General features: G+C 36.5%; 1 long non-coding RNA gene and 2 pseudogenes across 2 annotated transcripts; 2 read left to right on the forward strand and 1 right to left on the reverse strand.

Moving 5' to 3' along the window:
• Positions 1-301: 301 nt before the first annotated feature.
• LOC149559296 (pentatricopeptide repeat-containing protein At2g13600 pseudogene) lies at positions 302-3,431 on the forward strand (annotated as a pseudogene). The gene has a single exon (XR_016365133.1). The product of XR_016365133.1 is annotated as a pentatricopeptide repeat-containing protein At2g13600 pseudogene (transcript).
• A 9,103-nt stretch (positions 3,432-12,534) lies between these two features.
• On the reverse strand, positions 12,535-13,987 carry LOC149559297 (uncharacterized). Its single transcript, XR_016364336.1, has 2 exons — positions 13,126-13,987; positions 12,535-12,989 (listed from the first exon to the last, which is right to left on the reverse strand). It is a non-coding gene; the product is annotated as an uncharacterized LOC149559297 (long non-coding RNA).
• A 329-nt stretch (positions 13,988-14,316) lies between these two features.
• LOC149559298 (replication protein A 70 kDa DNA-binding subunit A pseudogene) overlaps positions 14,317-22,399 on the forward strand; it is a 29,596-nt pseudogene continuing 21,513 nt past the window's right edge.

Here is a 22,399-nt window from a genome sequence, read left to right on the forward strand (position 1 = left end):
CATTATTTGTCAAGCGAAATTCTATGAAAAAGGGTTTGAGGTCCCTTCAAAACCTGCATATTCCTTAATAAAATACCATGCACATATAAATATAATTTGAGAACATTTTGACATTTGAAGTACTATATAGAATTTACCATAAAATAATAATTGCAGTCAATTTTTTTATAAATTGACTTACTTTATACACCTTACCTTTTATAAAAATTAGATATAAATCAAGAATTCATTTTCTTTTACAAAATTATATATTGACTTATAAACATGCATTAGAAGAAATTATTTATTAGTTAAAACACAGTATCTTTTAAGAACCAAGATAACAAGTGAAGATTATTGAAAGTGATTTACTAAGGATGCTCTTCGCCTAATTTCATTGAAGTGTTCTCTCTAGCACAGAAGATTTAAACTCAGCACCGCCAAGTGTCTTCAGACGGTAGTTCAATGCTCACGCTATATCACTCATAAGGCACTACTCTCAATTTTGTCTGCGGAATTCAGCCAAAGAATAAAACCTTCCACACAATAAATGACAGAATTTACAGAACAATGAAGCTTTATCTACGGAATTATTCTTGAAGAGTAGATTTTTCTTCCAAGAAAACCCAGGTGAACGATCTTATCACCCAAACCAAAACATGCGCACTTTTGGACTAGAAACATTTACAAATGCTTGTCACACGATATCCGATCAGAACCATCAACACTGCCTCCCTTTTACAACAATTTCTGCAGTATAATCAACATACACACGACGACAATGGTCACTCCAATCTACGGTCCAAAGCTAAACACTGCATGGAGGTAGACTTCACTTCCTTTGCTTCTCTCTTAAAACAATGCACCAAGACGAAAGCCATTGCACAGGGCAAGGTTGCTCATACGTACATCATTAAAACTGGATTTCAGCAAGAGGTTTTCGTGGGTAATAACCTCATCAATCTGTATGCAAAATGTGATATGTTGAAGGATGCACGCAAAGTGTTTGACAAAATGTCTGAACGAGGAGTCATCTCGTGGACTGCTCTAATGACAGCGTACGCTCAAATTGGCCATGGATGCGAGGCTCTGGAGATTTTTATGCAGATGCAAGTTGATGGCTTAAAGCCAGACAATTACACTTTGGCTACTGCTGTAAATGCGTGCTCGAGTCTTGCAGCTCTAGAATGCGGAAAACAGGTACATGGTCATTTTATCGCTGGCGGATTTGAGTTGGATGATGTTGCTAAGAGTGCCCTTATGGATATGTATGCTAAATGTGGATGTTTAGAGGACGCACGTCGAATGTTTGACAGCATTACTGAAAGAAATTCTGTTTCATGGACTGGGATGATTTTAGGTTATGCGCAGAATGTACGCTTGGATGACGCATGGAAACTCTTTTGCCAAATGCCTAAACCTGATACACTAACGTGGACTGTTATTATAGTGGGATATGCGCAGATTGGTGATGGTGCTCGAGCTGTGGTACTCTTCCACCAAATGCTGAATGAAGGTGTAAAATCAGATCACTTCGCCTTATCTAGTGTTCTAGGGGCATGTGCAGGTTTAGCAATCTTAGAACAAGGTAGACAATTTCATGCCCATGCCACTGGAACTGGATTTGAGTCGAGTGTTTTTGTTGGAAACGCTCTTGTCGACATGTATTCAAAATGCGGTGCCATGGAGGATGCATTTCATGTGTTCAATAGAATGGATATCCGGGATATAGTCTCATGGACTACCATGATTATAGGCTGTGCTCAGCATGGCCAGGGTAAAGAGGCACTTCAACTCTTCAAACAAATGTTGACAGTAGGTTTGAAACCAAACAATATCACATTTGTGGGTTTACTTTATGCATGTAGCCATGCAGGCCTAGTGGAAGAAGGTTTCCGTTACTTCAATTCAATGACCCAAGATTATGACGTTAGTCCAACTGTGGAGCACTATACCTGCCTGCTTGATCTTCTTGGCCGTGCCGGGTTTCTGGATGAGGCAGAGGAGTTTGCGAGTAACATGCCCATCAAACCCGATGCAACAATATGGAGGGCTTTGCTGGGAGCATGCAGAGTTCACGGCAATACAGTTATAGCCCAACGCACAGCCGAAAGACTTCTTGAGCTGAAAGTGGAGGATTCTCCAACTTATGTTTTACTGTCAAACACCTACGCTGCTGCTGGTAAGTGGGAAGATGTTGCAAAGGTAAGAAAATTAATGATAGATAGAGAGCTGAAAAAACAGCCTGGGTGCAGCTGGATTGAAGTAAGACATAAGACACATGTATTTTTCGTGGGTGAAATTTCACACCCACAGAAAGTGGAGATCCATGCAATGTTGGAATGGTTGGTTGCGAAAATGAAGTCTGTTGGGTATTTTCCCAATACAAATTTAGTATTGTACAACGTGGAAGACTAGAAGTCCAACCTGCTCTGTCATAATAGCAAGAAGGTAGTCCCATGAACAGCTATCTATATGTTCTAAAAGATCATCATTTATGTGGTAACACACTGCTCTGGAGTGCATCTGTAAGACTGTTGACAGAGAAAAGCTGTGCCACATGTAAAATGCGATCGTGTTTCAAAGACAAGCAGGATTACAATAAAATTTACCTGTACTTCTTTGGAATGCAAAGGCTGGTTGTCTGACAGCTTCATTTGTAAAATTATACACATCCAGTCTTTTGATAAGATGGAATATTTTGAAAAGGCACTGCAAGCTCAGAAATTCTTGATATCATGAGCTTGATGGGTTTAGAGCTTTCCTGGATAATCTATGAACACGATTAAGATCCTACCCGAGGAAATGGAGAAATGCAGATTTTGTTCAGCTGTTAACCAACATGGCCTGTTTACTATTTTTAAACTTAAGATTCTTAAGCCCAGGCAATTGTACACCTTTAAGGCACTCATCCGCAAATGTACAATGATTTGAAATTTGATAGTACAGATGATTAATAACTGCAATATTCTTTGAAGAAGATTGATGGGAAGATGAAAAACATCAAATCGTGTCTGTATAAGATTAGAGCAGGGAAACGGTTGCTGGAATTTCTTTGGTGAGCGCTGAGCCACGACTTAATACTCCGTTTATTTTCACAGAAGATGCCCCACTTTTGACTGAGCCAAAATAAGGCTGTCTACTTTCATTTCGTTTTTTATTTTCATCCAGTTCATAATTTTGCTTCTCAAAATTGTAGAGAGAGAGAGAGTTGTGTCCAAATTTCTTTGGTCAGCACCAAGCCACTACTTAATACTCTGTTATATTCATAGAATATGCCCCGCTTTTTACTGAGCCTAAAGAAGGCTGTTTACTTTCATTTTGTATTTTATTTTCACCCAGTTTATAACTTCGCTTCTCAAAATTGTAGAGAGAGAGAGAGAATTCAAATTCTTATGTGGACTATCAAATCAGAATTTAACTTTATTCCTTAATGTGCTTGTATTTTAAAATGCTGATTTCTGTAAGGAGTTATATTTTCAGAACTGAATATTTTGCATTCAGAAAGCTTCTTCCCTAATGGTGTTGCATCCCCACAATGGAAATTTTATTATATAGCATATCAAATTCCTTTGAATCCTAGAGTATCCTCCACTGAACAAAAAACCTGGTCTCTAAATACTGGACTTAAGCAATGGATTTCAAGTGTCTGTAAAAGAAAAGATGGTTAACAATATGTTTGTTTAATGGCGTGAAAGATACATTCCGTGAAACCACAGGCAAGCCTTTTTAGTCTGCTTATGGCCACACGGAGTTCGAAAACAAAAGGGGAACAATAAAGTTCAAATATCTGAAAATGAGGTTTTCTATTTAAGGGTTAAAGAAAAACCCATACAATCTTAAGCATGCTTGATAAAGATTGCTTCTCTGATATAAAATGATAACCAGCAGCTGCAACTAAAGGTAGCAAAGGACAGAACCATAAAAGGACAAACAGCTGGAAAATTAATAGGAGAAAACAAAAAAGGGCCAAATTCCCTGCACAACAGAACTGTGTACTTTGTTCTTGGCTGAATCACATGTTGTTCTCAAACTCTTGGACAATCTTCCCCCCTAAAACAAAAACAGAAACTACTACAATAAAACTCTCTCCAAGCATCCCCAGAACCTTGTGTAAAAGGAAATCCACGCACTAAAAATAGGAAACCAGCTAGGTGCATAGACCTTGATAAGCACCAACACATTTGCAGCAGGGGCAGTTACACAATCCAAATGGAAAATCACCAGGCAGTTGCATATTCCCCTGGCAGAAGCTTACAATTCTATAGTAGGGAAGTTAACTATTCTAAAAAGGAAAACTTCAGACAGAAACTGAACTGCTATGCATTCACTCCATGTTTACAAAAGTCTGAACCTTCTAGTTTAAAACTAACTTCTAACAAGTCATGAACCAAAATGCCATGGCCTACTATAAACAAATCATGAACTTTAAATTAAATGCGTTTGAAATTTTTCACTTATTTATTCCTCTTCTTCCAGCCTCTTGTTGGGCTATAATTTTTTTTTCTATGCCAAATTTTTCTTCTTTCTATTGTTGTGGCTTCTTACGGCCTTAGATCCACTCTCTACTTGTACATCAAAAATTCGTTATGGCATTTCTCATCGCTCGTCCAACATTCTGTTGCACTTGCACACACACAAATAGAAGTACACGGAATAAAAATCCCCTATAGAGCCTTCTCTGCCTTACGCCATTTATTAACATTTTTCAAATTTTCTTTGCCGCTTCTATCTCTTCGATATAGCTCGTTCTCCTATCAGAAACTACCAAGAGTTCAATTCCTCTTCATCTATTTGCACTGCCACACTAGCTTCTGGCATGCTTAAATATAAATATCACTCCACCTTCATTCTTCAGAATGCTATCCCTTTTTATTGGGACTTCCAAAGATCTCTTCTTCTAATATGAATTGCTTTCACAATTGTGAAATTATAACCTTTTTGCTCTTTGCCCCTTTTCTATCATAAACATATATTTTCCCCTTATTTAAGGTACCACAAATCAACATCATCCCATTCATCCCCTTCATCTCATTCATTCTCTTCATTTTCATCCCATTTATGTATCACGACACTCTCAGACTCTTTTTAAAGACCATTTAAAGGGCCTTCCACCCAAAAAAAATCTCAGAGAATTTAATCTTTAATTGTACTAGGAGTTACATCCCTTGGACAATGATAGACTATATGGCTCTCCTATTTCAAAACAGGTCCCGGTCACAAGGTGAGTATTTATTTCCATCAATCAATCTTTTCAATCACATTCTCGCACCTTCTGAACTTCAGTTTTTTTGGCTTTCACAGTATTACTTGCTTATGTTGCGCCAATGTCTTTAATAACTCCAAATCAAACTTCAATTTTTGCTGCTTGATATGCTTGTCTCTATTTGTATCTTCCTCTACCTTCATCTAATTTCTCTTTCTACTTTTGTTAACCTCATGTTTGCTTCATAAAACAACTCCATCTCTACATCCACAACCATAACCATAATTATCCTCTTAACAAATCATTTCAATTTATGAAACCTTTACCCCTAACATCTTAAGATGCTTTGACTGCAACTGAAGACAGCAGATAACAGAGCCAAGAAAGAGCAACTAGGAAAATTCATAATAGAAAATGAAAAGGGAACCGACTTCCCCAAACAACAAAAGTGTCACTTTGAAATTGCATGTTTTCTTTGAACTTCTTCTTTGACAATCCTCATCTAAAACAAAAACGCAGAAAACTAGCTCTAGATAATTCTCTTCCCAAGGATTTTCGGAACCTTAAAAAAAAACCCATTAGAAAGGGAAAACCAGACACAATATATTTCTCTGACAATCTTTTAACGAATATGCAGTAAGAGCAATCATATGCACCAAAAGGAAAATGGCCAGTTGCTTACATAGAGCCCCGACAACAGCTGACACATCTGTAGCCTGAAAGACAAATAGTAGCCATGAATTGGACTGTTATGCATCAATGATGATACACCGTACGCTTGCATGCCATGCATTCTGAGAATATGACATTATAAATAAAATTTGATTTCTGGAATGTTGAACAGTGAACTCTTTAATTGATTTGGGATCAAATTTTGAGATATTAGAAAGAAATTTATTTAACACAGTGACTCGAAAGCAGAATAGGAAAATATATCATATAGCATATCAAATTGCTAAAATTCTAGAGTTCCCTCCACTGAACAAAATCCTGATCTCAAGATACTGGACTTGAGCAATGTATTTCTAATGTCTGTAACAGCAATGATGGTTGACAATCTATTTGGTTGATGGTGTGAAAGATACATTCCATGAAACCACAGGCAAGCCTTTCTAGTCTTCTTGTGACCGCATGAAGTTTGAAAACAAAAAGGAAAGTGGTAAGTTCAAATGATTTGAAAGAAGGTTTCCTATTTAAGGGTTAAATGAAAATCCATACACTATGAATGTCAAGCATGTTGAAGATTGTAGCTGCAACAGAGATCTATATCTCTGATTTTATGAGAGAGAAATCTGTTTAATATGATGGTTATAGTCATCTTTAGCTGAAAGAGATATTTGCGATCATATTTAAGTTATTATTTTATGTAAAAGGACACGTGTCATACATCATGCGAAGAGGCATGTGTATAGAAATATGAAGTGTTGAATATGTGGAAATATGACGGGTCTTATTTTTGGGACTCAGAGAGACCTTCGTGTGATAGGTGAAGAGTCTTATGCAATCGCTTGATATATTGTAAATCATTGAAGTGGAAAGCCTTGTACTTGATTACTTTATGATCAATAAAAGATATTTTGCTGGTGTGGCTGGGTTTTCCCCTTCAATCTAGAAGGGTTTTCCCAGGATTAATTCTTCAAGTGTTGTGTGTTTTGTTTATGCTCTTTTATTGTTGCTTATCTCTAGATGTCTGGGCTAAAACGTTGACAAAGCATGCTTGATCAAATGTTTCTTCTGATACGCAGTGGTTACCAGTGGCTGCAATTGAAGGCAGCAAAGGAAAGAACCATAGAAGAAGAAACAGCAGGAAAATTCTAGTAGAAAATAAAAAGGGACCAAATTTCCAACAACAAAAATGCCTTCTTTATTCTAGTACTGAATCATATGCTCTTTCTCAAACTCTTGGACAATCCTCTCTTAAAATAAAAACAGAAAACTACAACCACTCTATCCGTGCATCTCGAGAACTCCGTGCAAAACGAAAACAACCCACTAAAACTAGGAACCCAGGCAGGTGCATAGACCCTGGCAACCACTAACACATTTGCAGCAAGGGTGGTTACATAAACCAAAAGGAAAATAGCCAGGCAGCTACATATTCTCCCGACAATAGCTTACACTTGTACAGTAGGGCAGTTACGTACTCAAACGGAAACGGCAGATAGAAACTGAATTGCTACGCATCCTCTCCTTCCCGTGTTTTAATTTTTTTGAATATCCTAGTTTAAAAATTTAAACTACTTATGAACCTGAATTCCATAGACATTATTCTACTGTGTTACATATGTTTGCAAACCTGAATTCCTCTCCTCTGCTTCAACCTTTCGGTTATAAATTGTGTTTCTATGCCAATTGTTCTTCTTTCTATTGTCCTGGTTTTTTGTGGCTATAGATCTACCTCTACTTTTCCTCCTCCACCAAAATTAATTTTGGCTTTTGTCATGGCTTGTCCAACATTCTGCCGCTCTTGCACGTAAACAACTATAAATAGAAGTAAAGGGAATAATGAGTTTCCTTAGAGACTTCCTCCTCTGCAATATGCCATTTAGAAACGCTTCTCAATTTTTCTTTGCAGCATTTATCTTTTCTACGGCTTGTTGCCCTCTCACAAACTACCAAGAGTTCATTCCCTCTTCATCTATTTTTACTGCCACAGTAGCTTGTGGCATGATTACAAAATCATTCTTACCTTCATTCTTGGCCATGTTATCCCTTTTTATGAGATCTTTTTCTCCGCCTTATGTGAGGCCTCTAAAGATGTCTGTCTCTAGCGTTGTTTCATCTCTATTCTGAATTGCTTTCACAAATACAAAAATCTGGGCCACCGGCAATAATAAGGTGTATCCTTTTTTATTTCAACCTTCTAGCTCTTTGCCTTTCCTATTGTAAACATCAATTTTCCTCCTCCTTTAGGATTACATAAGACAACATCTTCATCTCATTCTTCCTCTTCATCTCATTTATTCTCTTCATTTTCATCTCATTTATGGATTTCCTCCTTCTCAAACTCAGTACAAAGCACATTTAATGGGTAATTACTAATTTCAAAAGAATCAGTCTTCCTGTTGTAGTAGTTGCATTCCTTGGCCAAACATAGAGTATATATGGCTTGTTTCTTTGAAAATAGGTCTTGGTCACAAGGTAAGTATTTATTTTCACTAGTCAATATTTTCAATCACATTATCACAACTATTAAATGTATTTGGTTCAGGTTTTTTCCTTTTCCATTGGTACTTGCTTAATGTTGCTCCAATGTCCAAAATAACTCTTCCAACTCAAACTCCAATTTTCATAACTTCATTTGCTTGTCTACCTTCATTTAATTTCTCCTTCCATTTTGGTAACCTCATTTTTACATCACATAACAACTCCATCTCTAACATCCACAAACATAAACATAATTATCCTCTGAATTCTCTATTCCCGACACCTTAACATGCTTTAATACCAAACCCAACGCAGTTTTTTTCTTTAAGTGACATAAACTGAAGGCAGTAAATAACAGAACCAAGAAAGAGCAGGTAGGGAAATCCATAATAGAAATTGAAAAGAATAACCACATTGCCGAAACAAAATGTCATTTATGTTGAGCCAACTTACATGTTTTTTCTTGAACGATCCTTATCTAAGAAAATACAGAAAGCTCGGCAAATAAATCCCCTTCCCAATCATCCTCAGAGCCTCATTAGAAAAAATAAAAATTACCCACCATAAAGAGGAAACCGGGTAATTATATGTTCCTCTGACAATCTTTTACACATCTCTAGTAGGAGCAATCATATACTCCTAAAGAAAAGTGCCCCAGACAACAGGTGACACATCTGTAGTCTGAAATTAAAATAGTAGCCATGAATTGGACTGTTATGCATCGATGCTGACACACCATGAACTTGCATGCCATGAATTTCTGAGGACATCAAATTTTAAATGCACTTTGATTTTTAGAATGTTGAACTCTTCAATTGATTTGGAATTAAATTTCAAGACACTAGCGAGAAATTCATTTAACAAAAGTGTCTCGAAAACAGAATGGGAAAGATCTATGCATAGTTGAATGGTATCCAAAATATGCAATTAAAACTACAAGCCTGAAACTAAAAAGTGCAATAATTGAAGAATTACCTGTAAAATATATTTTAAAACACTTGGGAAATGGCATAAGAAACAGTAGAGTGCAAAATGGCATCAAGCTCTTGTTCCTGACTTTTGTCCCATAAAAAGGAATGCACTTGATTGCGAGGGATTACTCTCCATGTAACCATAAATAATCTTATTCTAGAAAGTTTGCATCTAGATTGAAGTTGCAAAAAGAGCAAGGGGAAGCAATCTATTGACCATCCCAACCAATATCTTAATATAATATCGGTATCATATATATCTGAAGCTGAATAAGAGAGCTTATCTCAATCCGCTGTAAAATTGAACTTCCTTGTTATGTATGAATCATGATGCATATCTACCAGTGAAGGAGAGAACATATCTCCTCAAATAAGTGAACCAGTGCATGTTAGCCATCATGTGAGCATATTTCCTATGGGAACTTTGACATGAATTGAAGAACTCAAGGTTCAGTCGGTGCATGCTGATTGCTCCCATAGTTGCCGATTCAACCACGTGAATCGGATCCATGGATTCATGATTTTTTTTCCCCATGATTTGTGAAGATTCGTGTGTGTACATGTGAATCAGATCCTTGGATTCATGATATTTTTTTTCCCATTATGATTTGTAAGGATTTGTGTGTGTGTATACATACAAAAACAATGTAAGAGAAATATACATAATTTTAAAACTAAATCATTTCATAGTATCAATCTATGACTCTACTATGAATCTATGAATCTAGTATACTTGATCATTGACCTATTTTCACAATTATGAAGAAAATCAACACATTCACATTCAATTACTGAATTACAAAGTGAAATTATAAAATTTCAAAATATAGATCATTTAAAATTTTTAAAAAAAAGAATCATTTAAAATACTGTCTGAATCCTCACAGATCCAAGCACAAATCTGGGTCCAAATCCGAATCTGGCCTGGCTGGTATGAAACCGACAACTAGGTAGTGCCATACCACTCTTCAAGAGTACTCTTTACATTCTAAAGAAGAGTTTCACATACCCCACATCAAGCTCAAATCATAGGCTATTTGGAGGAGATGGACTTTTTTTGAAGTGGAAGTATTTGTAAAATGGCTTGTTGGTAGAAGTTCTATAATTATTATTTCGGTTTGGTTACACTTTGTTTTAATGCAAACCAAATACATTCGAAGGTTTGCCTACTTTGCTACAAAATTTCAACGTTGATACCAATACCACATTATTCATTTTGAAAATAGATTTTGCATAGCAAAACAACAATTCCTTTGCTTCTCTTTGAAGCCATGCTTCCAATATGGAAGCCACATTCCACAAGGTAACAATGCCCATGGTCACTTAATTAAATTTGGATTTTGGTTAGATGCATGTTTTTCTTACTTGGTGTCTATCAACCAAGCTTTTATTTCGATGAAATGAAATTTTCAATGACACATAATATGACCTATAATTACACTCACCATTTTGGAGTAAGGTCGATATTTATCAATTACTATTTCATTTTATGACATAAGAAGGGTGCAATCCTTGACAACTCTATTTAAACATCAACCAATTTAATAATCAAATAGTTAGGAGCAATTTTACAACTTATCCACACCAAAAAGTGTTAAATAATTATTCTATTTTTATTTACTAAAATCTACTTGTACCCAGTGACTAAATTTTTTTTTGATTTTCTAAGTTGATGCATTAGTTCTAAAACTTATTTTATTTCAATCTTTGTTCATTCCTTTTGGCAACTCAATTTTTTTTTGTCTTGGCCCTTTTTATTTCATGTTCCATGAAGCTCTTTGCTTTTATAGCATGCTTATGGTCCATCAGTGATAATTGATCAAAGAGATTTTCTATTACCTTGCTAAATTTCTAGTTAGATCCTATGTGCTAATTTCCTATTGCATCACACTACCTCTCTTTGTCTAATTTGGATCTCTCTATTCACATTTTTAGAGTGTGAAGTCGCCATTAACACCCATCTATTCTTTCAACCACTCGATCTATTCCTGATGAAGGATGTTCCCTCTAATACCACAGCAAACAACAGAAACAAAAAATAACACAAATTGAGAGAACACAATATGGGCTTCTTATTATTGCCACAAAAACAAAATTATAGAATTACAATATGCAAACCCACATGGGGGCTTTCTTTACAACAATCTGCAAGATAGAGCTGCTACTATTACCCAGAATTGTCCTAGATAACCTTTGAGCCTTCCTTATTTAGGGACTTTTAACTGTCTGAGAAGGTTACAGACATTAAGCCCTTACCCTTGAGGCCGACCAACCTCATATTATATCATTACATTACACTTTATTACATAAGATCGACTTGATGGACTATTATAACCCCATTTTGGAATCCTCGACTATCAATCTACAATTATTGATTATGCAAGCATCTATTGGTCGAGGTGTTGTCTCATTTCGGAGCCATTTAGGCTTTCATTGCTGGACTGAAGTTTGGATAGCCAAAATTCATACCAAAAATTTGCAATGACTGCACCATATGACAATAAAACTCATCCAATAGACTGATATGTCAAAGATAAACCTCCATAAATGAGATTAGAACAATATGAGCACATAATACCAACTTACTAAAATTAGCGAGCTCCCTCACATAGAAACTCTGTACAGGAATAGCCCTTATTAAGAACGCAAAAAACTGGAAATATAAATATTTTTGGGTGATGCGAGATTGCCCTTACAGCCAGGATGCTCCTGTATCAATTCCTCAACTATTGTAGATGGGATGAAAATACATACTGGTTTTAATATTCGCAAAAACATTCCTCAAATAACTATAGACTCAAATCTTCAAAATAACTATGAAGATAAGTACATAACTATGCAATCAATCTTCCAAAACTGGAAGATAACATAATAACTTATAGAAGCCTTTAGGTTTCAATCCACAGAGCTAGATAGTGGTATTTGATATGGTAACGATCTGGGTTTGTTCCAAACGTGTAAAAGACCAATGTATTCATTGTAGTCTAATTGGTCAATGACAGAATTAGTGTTAGTTGAATGTCATTTTGAATGTGCAGCTATATTTCTAATGTATATCGATTAGTTCCTCGATCAGATACATGTAAAATCTATGCAATAATATTATATGGTATCTTCTCAACATAAGTAAGTCCATTTGATCGTTCAAGGATTATTAAGTAGATTCACTTAATATTCTGCAATTTTCTATTCGTTTTCTTAAAATATATGTAGAGTCCAGTTTGTTGCATCTTCAGAATAAATTAATCTTGTGAAATGTTTTGATTAAGTTGTCACATTGGATTTATTTGTTACATATTTTGTGTGATTCTAGAGACTTCATTGCCTAATTAGATGTAATCAGTGATCAATCACTTGTTTTCCCTGTCTCTGACTGTCCTTAACGCTCTCAAAAAATAATAAGTAAAATATCTTTTCAGTTTCATCAGTTGTGTGTTTTGTTGTTAAGTTTAAATATGCATAATGTTTTAATAAGATATTTACATTTACATGTCCAAAGTAGCATATAGGTATACTGAAACACTAATTTTGAGATCCATTATGCTTTGAGTATAGTTTCATACCCTTGTTTTTTTAACTTTGAGATGGACCGTTTGAGAGCTAATGCTTGCGACACTCACAAGTTCAAACGAATTTCAGATGGGATTTGCAAGTTGGTTCGGATTCTATATTGGAGCACCCAAAACCTATAAAAAATTAAACAATTTCACAAATGAACATGTATGAAAAGTGAAAAAGCTTATCGTATACATCAATAATAATGTGAAGTGTGCAAACAATAACATGTGATTGATGCCATTAACGTTGGAAGGGAGCTATTACTCGGACTGTGTCTGCAGTGCGGGGATCTTCTGCGCCTGCTGCGTGTGGCACCCTTATCTACTAATATCTACGGGAGTCTTTCCTCGGATGGGCTGGGGACTCTAGAGAGGTTGTTAGGGCTCCGACGGTTACTGCTTCTAGGTCTACCAAAGTGGGTGGGGAATGTCCTCGTCCCAAAGGAAGCTATGCAGAAAAGGTTGTGTCTGGAAGTGGAAGGGCAAAGGTTGCATTTTTTATTACATTGAAGAGGACATTGTGGCAGAGATTTATTAGGTGGTCTCTGATTTGTCCTTTCAAGCGATTGTATGCAGATTTAGAGGTTTTTGGCCCTCTCTCGTCTTCCTTAGTGGATTACCAAACACGGAGAACCATTGATAACAGACATGGTTGACATTTTTTCTTTAGCTAGGGTTTTTTTTGTTGCCAAATTTCAAGATGGGTTAGATAGATAGACTATTGTTTGAGGCACTTTTTCATCTGGGAAAATCATTTCCCTCGGCCCTGGCATGAGCATTTCAACCCTGCTTCTGAGTCCTTCTACAAGATGGCTATTTGGACTAGTCTTCCTTAGCTTCCCCTTCATCTGTGAGTTGATTCTCTCCTTAAAGAAGTAGGCTATGCTCTTTGAGATTTTCTTATGGTAGATGAGGAGTCTTCTAATATCCTCCATTCTACCTTTGCTCACATTTTAGTTGGTATTCATGCTTCTAAGGGACTGGTGGATGAAATCCAACCAAGTCTTCTAAAAGGTTCTTAGATTATGCTTTTGGACTAACGTAGAAAATGTTTCATGACAATGCATATTACTATAAAATGTGGGGTTGAAAAAGTCAAACAAAAAAGTCTTTCCTTGTAGTGGAAGGTCGTCTCTACTCACCATTATACAGTTTATAAGGGTTCTCTCTTGAATAGACAAGATTTATCCGATAGTTTGGAGCAAGCTCGAGATGATGTATCTCCCCCTATTCCTACTTTGGGTTCCTCTTCTTTGAGGGCCCGTTTGGTTGCTGGAATAGGAATAGAAAAGTTGGAATATGTTTTCTATTTTATGTTTGGTTCGTCACTTGGAATAGAGAATAGAAATACGTATTCCCATTTTGCCTCTAAAATGAGCTTATACCATTCCAAAAAATTGCCGTTATTGGAATTGTCATTCCTATTCCCAATATTACATGCCTATTCTCCATTCCTATGCCCATCGCCAAACGGGCCCTGGAGGATGTCGTTCCCGCTATTACAAGTGTTGTAGATGGGAAGGTTGTCCCTGGCCAAGTTGATTTGAATTCTAATGTTTCTTCGTTTGGGCTTGTGATTGATGCCCTTGTTAAAGCTAATGTGTACAATGTTTCACATGAGACTTTTGTGATAAAGGTTCATGTTGTCTGTGTTGTTGGGGTAGTGTCATTTCACCCGGTGATGGCCTTTCTACTCTCCTTGCTCCTCCATAGTGTAATGTCCCTATCTTGGTGGGGTCTAGTTATAATTCATTGCTTAATCAACACAAGAGATAGACATTAAATATATCTTGTTCATGATAATTGTGTAAGTGTGGTCTTTGCATGTCTACTGTTATGAATGGGCCATGTTTATAAATGGGTAGACAATAAAATTATCTCTTCTCCTCTTTCCTATTGATTGATATGTGGTTAATAAGGATGGTTCTTAGTGACGAGAATGTCATAAGTATGGTAAAATATGATGAATTGTAGGATTAGTTTATATGAATTTGAGATAAATACTTCATGCTCTTGTAAGTGGAAAGTTGGAATACCCTTAAATTGCTAAAGTTACTATGTTTTCCTTTATTAGAAATGAAATGAGAAAATATGAATTTTGGGTAATGTTGCTCGGTATAGGGAGTACTTTGTTTTGTTATATGATGCTTATGTTGCTTGTTGGAGAAGAAATGGAATTTATATTTTAGTAATATATTCTTGTTGCAAATATACTCCTTGTGCATGTGAACATACAATAATAGTACATTATTATATGTTGTGTATAGCCAGTATTTGCATTATGTGCCCATGAGGTGGTGAGTATATGTACCATCCATTGAGATTATGTTGCATTTGGTTATGGGAGAACCATATTGTTATTATGTTGCATATGTTGACCCTATTGAGAGCCAACCCATATGTTGTTGGTAAGCCAATATGTGGGGGAGTAAGTAGCATCACCTTTTTCTTGAGTGGTGTGTAATGGTAATGTGAAGTGACTTTAGCTTCCACTTCTTGAGGAAAAGGTTATAGATGCTTTCCCTTGTGATGGACCCGAATATGTGGTTCATATGTGTGTATATCTTTAATCCCCATAGTTCTTGAGAATGGTACCAGTATTTGATGTGAGATTCTATGGATAGATTTATTATCATTGTTCTTCATGCATTTGTATATACTCTTGTGGTCTAACTTGAGGAGGGGTCTTTTTCCATGGTGTGATGTATTTTATATTGCACATGTTCCAATATGATACATTAGATATGATATCACACTTATTGGTATTCTAACAGTGTTAGTGATGACGCCATGTTGTTGATGGTAGCAAGATAAGCTCAAGGACTTGATGTCGTGTACCTAGGTACACGAAGGCACACATTATCTATATGTATAGTATTCCTACTTGATGCAGAGCAATAGTTAGGTGCTTGCATACTTCTAGAGGGGGTCCAACAGTTGCTCAGTTGTTGAGCATGGGTAGGTATATGTGAGTACCTTGGCCATGTATACCTCTAGCTACGATGATCACATGTTTGAGAGGTATTGCTATGCAGAGTGTGAGATACATGTGCTTTCTCTGTGGAGTGCATTACCATGTGACATACTACTAGTATGCTTTTTCCCGCTTGGTGTATGACCATGTGATGTAGTACAAGGTAGTTGAATTCCTAAAACAACTAACCAAGCCCCCCAAAAATACAACACAATATAAGTACACAAGATATAATTGCAAGAAACACTTTGTTATGATCATATCTTTAGTTACATCAAATGTTCACCATATGCATTTCACTGATTTGTAAGACAACTTGCATGATAAAATATACTATATGTCAGTCTACAAGGCCTCCCTGGTTACAACCAATGTACATTCTAGATTACAAACCAAATTTCTCTATCCAAACTTCCTCTAAGTACACCTTGATTGATACTACTCATTAATAATATCTCCTAAGACACAAGAACATTACATATATAGCTATCATGACACACAGGTCGGCTCGAGTTCACAATCCTCAATAATAGGAAACATACATTACATTATAGACTTTTCCGTCAAATAAATAATGACCAAATACATAATACATGATATGACATTATGCGACCTCAGGGATAGGCCCATACAGTAACCAACTACTTTGATCCAAGAGTGCATAAGCTAACTCTTAAATATAGAACCACGTTGAATTAAACACCATGGATTGCATGAAGAGCAGCATAGGAAAACAACACCTAAGAAGACAAAGCAGAACTTTCGCCAGATGTCATGTAGGATTATGTTCATTTAGGGTAATCATCCATAATAAGTCCATAATATGAAGTGAAGCCCACAAAATCTAGAAATAATAAATAAGTGTTTGCCAATACAAACTATCTGATAGATAACTGTAAGATAGAAAACACCAATTTTTTTTTTTTTGGGTGATTCAAGATTGCCAATAGCCCAAGGATGCTCTTGCGTCAGACACCCATGGTGACAAAAATATGTTCCATAAGGACTTATGAACATCTGAAAGAATTCATAACATAAATCTTGTGCTCATTCTTAATCCACAAATCCTCTTCATCAATCAACAAAGAAGCCTGTCCAAACTTACTACTACAACCAACTATATATTATCAGGAATTTCATATTTGCTACTACAATTGCAACTACCAGGAGCAAATGAATCATACATGTTGCATGCATTCACCTGATTAGAAATTTCATTTCTTTTGCCTTTGCTTTGAATCACAAGATTAGACGACTGTCCATCTTTCAACAGTAGTAATTAAATTACATGTTCTTCTATCTTCAAACTGAAAGTCTTAAAGCACTTAGGTTCTTTGCTTTAATAACTTCTTCATCCTTTAAAGGAATCAAAACAAACTTCTTACCATCCTTGTCAACTGTAATAGGATTTGTTGGCTAAATTTGCTCTCATGCCAAAAAATTGATTTCAAAGGCCAAGCATACCCAACGGTCATGATATTCATAAATTCAAACATTTGAATAATCAAAAGAATACGTTTTAGACCTTAGGTTATATTTATTACCTAAGTCCTTTAAGTGGCCACATGCTTTTTAACCTCGGCATTTGTCTGATCCTCCAAAGATCTACGACATTCACTTTGTCATTATCAGTTGTTTTTAGAAACTGCACGGCCCAAAGTCTTGACAACAAAGTGATAGTGTGCCATATATCTAGGGTGGGCCTTTCTTTTTTCGCGGCTGGTGGATTTGTCAAATGGAGTATAGTTGGCAAGGTTTTATTCACGCCTCACGAAAGTAGGCCAATTTCTCAATGTATGTTTGTCCACCTTCAGATCTAGGGTGATCGACGGTTGTCGCTATCTCGCTATGAGAAAATGTACATTCATTTTCCTTAGCAAGATGACAAAAGTGTGATGCAAGGACATGAGAGTTATATTTCCTTTGTGGACCACATACAAGGTGGAAAAGGTGTCAGATGAGTTGGCATAAGGCAATGTTCCCATTGGATGAGGTACTGACAATGTTTAATCATCTTCAGACCATCAAATGGAATGAAGATCGAGCATCGTTGTTATGTCGTTAGCCAAAGATGTGAGTTCATTATCCATGGCAACATAATGATGGGTGGACACATGTCTCAACGAGCCTGGTTAAAGTAAACAATCACAGTTAATTTCACGGTTTCATAGGACAAACAATAGTTAAGTTTAAAAGGTGGCGTGGTCAAAAGGGATAGGGCGGTCAACTCACAAAGAATTTGTGAGCTGGCGAAAGGAAATATTATCATTGGTCTACATGGCTCATTCCGGTTGCTTGACCTAGTTGACTACTAATTCTTGATGATTTGTCAAGACAAGGATAAAATAAGTAGTTTTCCCTACACGATATGATCTCCATGATCAATCTCAACCACTCTTGAATAAATGTCGTGCCAAAAAGATGTGAAAGACATGTTGCTTGCCGATTGGTTATCCACCTAGAGAGCTTTAGCATTACTGGCATTGTTTCATGTCACCTTCAAGGTTTCTTCTAGTTAGGATTTGATGATTTTCTTACCTTTGAAGGTGTACTAGATCAAATCTATCGTCTAGATTGCATCCAATTGCCCTTTGATAGACTTAAATGCATCAATGAAGTTGTGAAGCAATCCAAAGGTTATGCTTGAGCTATAAAAGCACATTTCAAAACCTTGGTTAGGGTCGACTCTTCTCTATTTTCCTTGGCATTGCTTTGCATGCACATTATAAATTCCCTTTGCCTCTAAACTTCATAACATTTTGCCTTATCTCCTTTAGTGATTGATGTACTGTGTGAGATTCATTTGCCTATCATCAATGTATTGTGGTTGTTTGTTATTTTCATGACTATCTCTTTTTGGCCTATGAACAATATATAGTGAAACTCTTCTTCCTTGTGTCATTCATCTAGTTATCTGATCTACATGTGATTGTTATATTAAACTAGTCTAAATCTGTATATTTTGATGTCATGATGGTTAACTGTGCATGTATGGGTAGAGACAGGGTTGAACACTTTATTTTTGTGCATCACATCCTTAGAATAGATTAGGTAAGTGTTTCATGCATGCTTTCTTCCCTTTTCCTCTCCAAGTGTAATTAAGGTGCACTCTAATAGCAAAGGAAGTCGACCTTCTCTAGAGACTCAACCTTATTGTTCAAGTCCCACAACTTGGAGGTTGTTTCCATGTTTCACAAGATTGCCTTTAGGTAAAAACTTTAGGCAAGAGTGCAAACTTTTATGACAAAAGTTTCTGGCACGCCCGGTGGGACATTCATATCAGAAGATCTCAAGTTCACTGGTGTCAAAGAAGAATTTCAAGTTGATGTTGAGAAGATAGTTCTCCTCTTAGTGTTTTAGGCCTTCAAGAGGCTTGTTTTCAAGTACTTGGTGACTCCATCTGGTGACTCCATCTCTACATTTTGCTTTCTAGACCAAAGTTGTTGTGATTCATGCCCAAATCTCACACAAGGGCATCTTTTAGAAGTAATTTCATTGATCTTTCATTTTCAAACCCTAGCATGAAGAGAAAACATTTCTCCTTATCACCAGTTAAGAGTGTTGCTTTACTCATACACCTATAAGATCTCTTTCCACTCCTCCTGTTGATAGATCATAGCCTAGGGTGTTGTCCTTCCAATTGAATAGGTCATTATTTCATATGGCACAACCTAGAGCACATGCTTTTGCCAGTTTCAATGGTGGAAGTCCTCTCCTTTTGGCTCAAAGACATGACATACCAATATCAACCCTTAAGAGTATATCTAATTTTATTAGTGAAGCCTCTATTTCCCCTATAGAGCATATCCAAGAAATATCTAATGTCTGTAATATCCATGGAATAACCGAAGATGATGTAGTAGTTAGGCTTCTAGCCTCATCCTTGAAAGGAAAAGCACTCCAATGGTATAGAGGGTTGCCTCATAACTCTATAATAGATTGGGATGGGTTAGGAGCAGCCCTATGCAAACATTTTGAGGATAAAAGTGACTATCTTTCACTCCTAGAGGAGTTGACTACTATAAAGAGAGCACCCCATGAATGTATTATTGATTTCAATTATAGATTTCAAAAGAAAAAGGATAGAATACCAACTCTAGTGAAGCCTATCATTGGTAATGCCTTCTTGCATTATCTAAGAGCCCTAAATAGTGATATTTCCACTACAATCCAAACCATGGGAGGGGATACATTAACTGATGCTTATGAGATATCAATAAGGACAGAGAATAGTCTAATACAAGGAGGTAAGTTAGCTCCAAGGCCTCATATGCCCTTCTTCCTTGATATGCCAAATCACCAACCAATAGTAGCCCCTATTCCCACATCTTCCACATCACAATCCCTTAGTCTAGCCCCTTAGGCTTCCACATCATCTAGTGAGCTAGGAGAGTTAAAGGCTTTACCATAAGATATTGAAAAAAAGGTTGCAAATTCAGGATAAGAAGTTGGAAGATAGCTTCTCTGTGATCCAAAAGGTGAGCAACAAAGTGGTGAGAAGGTGAGCAACAAAGTGGTGACTTTGGAGAGACATCAAATGTTGTCTAGTGTGGAATCTGATCAGTCCCCAAGTGGGAGCTTGTTAGTTTGTGGTGACTGATCAGGAAAGTACTATACATACTTCATAAATTCTTTGGGGTTTGGGGCATCGCCTCGAAAAATTTGCTAATTGGCTATTATTTTCCAATTGACTATTATTCACCAATTTATGGCCAATTATTTGCTAGTTTATGGCTAACATGTTGTAACTAATTTTAAACCTAAAGCGGCAAAAATACTTCTATAAAAGGGCTTAGGGTTAGGGATTTTCATAAGATGTGATGCGAAAATTGCTTCTCACAGTGGTATTGAGCTATAAGGGATTACAAATTGTAATTAGATTGTAATCACTAGATCGTAATAATATTGGACTCGTTGTTTGGTGGACATATCTTAGGGATTGGGTGAACCATGTTAAATCTTGGTGTCTTAAGTTCTCTTCTTTGTGATCTATTATTTTCTAATATTGTTTATATTTGCGTGTAATTGTTATTTATTTCTGTGGTTTTATCCTAACATCAAGATCAAGGTAATAAGGCTCCTCAATTGCACTATCAGACTCCTTTGAGTGGTAGGCCTCCAAATCAAAATCAAGGGAATACTTCTTTTGATCAAAATAGGTAGAATGGTCATGCTTCTACTTCAAATACAAATCAAAATAGAGCCTTAATACAATATGGCCAAAGATCAAGATTTTTGTCCCTCCTACGATTATTCCTATGCCTATTGTATGTGTCAAAAGGTTGAATCCTATTTAGCTTTGACCACCCAAGAACCCGTGACAGGGCAATCATACAAGGTAAGCTAACCCAATGATGCCTCACCTTTGCAACAATAAGGTGATTGTTCCTTCATGAATCATCAAGTAGAAGAGCATTGTCATGTGAACCAGGATCCCATTGCTCACAACACTAGGAGAAAGAGAAGAGTCATTGAAGATGTTATCCCTCCTCCTCCCAACCAAGCCTCAACATAAAATGCAATATCTCATGTACAAGCAGTAAATGATCAATCAAATGCTCCTCAGTAGCAAAGGCAAAATAATAGAAAAAAAAAAGTGAATGGTCCTTAGGTTGTTCCATCTCAACCTCCTACACATGCAAATCCCAAGGTTTCTACCAAAGCACCTAATGCATCATTCAATGTGGTGGAAATGTGGGATGTTATTGCTACCATACCTATGCAAAAGAGGTTGCTACAGTAGGAATTGGAGAGCATTGAACCAAAGGATCTGCCACCTAGCATGGAGAGTGCCACAAGTCTTATATAACCATCAAAGGAGGTAGAAACAAGAAAAAGATTGAGCCCCCCTCCATTTTATGTTTCTCTAATTATAAGGGATAAGCTAGTCCAAAATTGCATTATTAATTCAAGGGCTAGTAGTTCAATTATGCCTAAGTGTGTTGCTGATGTCCTAGGGATGAAATATGAGCCCAATATTAGGGATGTATTGCAGTTGGATGGTAGTACTATCAAGACTATAGGAATCCTTGAGAATGTCGAAATGGCTCTACATGCATGCCCTAGTTGTACTATAGTTCAAGATATACCAGTTGTTGAAGTTAAGCCACACTTTGTCATCTATCTCTCAGGAGATTTCACTACTCAAATAGGTGGCTACATATCTTTTGATTGGTCATACATGTCTTTTAGAATGAGATATGGAACTAAAGCTTCAATTAGAGCAGAGCGCTTAGCCCTCAATCATATTGAGCCCTACACTCCTAACCTCATCAATATGAATTGCACTATCCTAGAAATGGATGAAAATGATATAGTGCAAGAGCCTGCTACTTCTTTGACATGGAAACCTAATTTTCTCTTAGATGAATAGGCTAATGCATATCAGTTTGATCCTATATCAGAAACCATAGAAACAAGCCTTGGTACTTATTGCATACTTGAAAAGGATGCTCTTGTCCCTGACCTTATAAAGAACAAGGAGAATACAAGTGGGATATGGAGTATGTACTTTGATGGATCAAGGAATAAAAATGGAACAAGGGCTAGTGTGATGTTGGTTTCT

Source organism: Cupressus sempervirens, chromosome 5 (genome assembly GCF_028749045.1).
Source record: "Cupressus sempervirens isolate cs-2001-9-10 chromosome 5, ASM2874904v1, whole genome shotgun sequence".
NCBI classification, from domain to species: Eukaryota; Viridiplantae; Streptophyta; class Pinopsida; order Cupressales; family Cupressaceae; genus Cupressus; species Cupressus sempervirens.